The sequence below is a fragment of the Arachis ipaensis genome, chromosome B7 (genome assembly GCF_059453495.1).
Source record: "Arachis ipaensis isolate K30076 ecotype BB chromosome B7, ASM5945349v1, whole genome shotgun sequence".
NCBI classification, from domain to species: domain Eukaryota; kingdom Viridiplantae; phylum Streptophyta; class Magnoliopsida; order Fabales; family Fabaceae; genus Arachis; species Arachis ipaensis.
This window is the reverse complement of record NC_142442.1, coordinates 11482957-11484037: the sequence shown is the minus strand read 5'-3', so window position 1 is coordinate 11484037 and position 1081 is coordinate 11482957. Positions and strand designations below refer to the sequence as shown.

Below are 1081 nucleotides of genomic sequence, written 5' to 3'. Positions count from 1 at the left end.
TAATTTTCCTATTTAATTTTCTTATTACTTTTTGAATTTTTCTCTCTAATTTTAGTCATCTTTTTTTAATTTTATTTCTTTATTTTATTTAGTATTTTTATTTTATTATTTCACACAGGTTACCTCACAGGGAATTCTCTACACACTGACATAGAGAGTCCCATCTTTTTTTGTCTTCTGTCTGTTTATGAGTAGGAATAGGGACAAGGAACCTCTGTTAGACTTTGATCCTAAACCTGAAAGGACTTTGAGGCGGCGTTTGCAACAAGCAAGACTTTACAAGGCTGCAGAGTCCAATAAGGATCATAATAATGCTGGTAATGCCAATATTGCAAATCTGAATGGGAATGAGAAACCTAGAAGAGTGCTTGGCTCTTACACTGCTCCTAATGCAGATCTTTATGGCAAAAGTATTGTGGTGCCTCCTATAGCTGCAAACAACTTTGAACTGAAGCCACAACTAGTTACTCTTGTGCAACAGAATTGCCAATATCATGGGCTCCCTCAGGAAGACCCAAACCAATTTATCTCTGATTTTCTGCAGATTTGTGATACAGTGAAGACCAACAGAGTGAATCCTGAGGTATACAAACTCATACTCTTCCCATTTGCTGTGAAGGATAGAGTAAAGCTGTGGTTAGATTCTCAACCCAGGGAAAGTCTGGATACTTGGGACAAGGTTGTCACTGAATTTCTGACTAAATTTTTCCCACCTCAAAAACTGACTAAGCTAAGGGTGGAGGTTCAAACCTTCAAACAGAAGGATGGTGAGACCCTTTATGAAGTTTGGGAGAGATTCAAGATACTGACTAGGCAATGCCCTCCGGACATGTTCTCTAAATGGACTCAATTGGATATCTTTTATGAAGGCTTATGTGAAATGTCCAAGATGCGCTTAGATAATTCTGCAGGTGGTTCTTTGCACATGAAGAAGACACTAGAGGAGACTATTGAGCTTATTGAGTTGGTTGCTAAAAACCAATACTTATATTCCTCCAACAAGAATCTTGTGAACTCTGAGACCCCTCAGAAGAAAGGTGTTATGGAAGTAGAAGCTCTTAGTACTATCCTTGCTCAGAAT

General features: G+C 38.3%; 1 non-coding gene across 1 annotated transcript; it reads right to left on the bottom strand.

The window, feature by feature from the left end:
- Nucleotides 1-727: 727 nt before the first annotated feature.
- LOC148550348 (small nucleolar RNA R71) lies at nucleotides 728-834 on the bottom strand. The gene has a single exon (XR_015893084.1). It is a non-coding gene; the product is annotated as a small nucleolar RNA R71 (small nucleolar RNA).
- Nucleotides 835-1081: the final 247 nt, after the last annotated feature.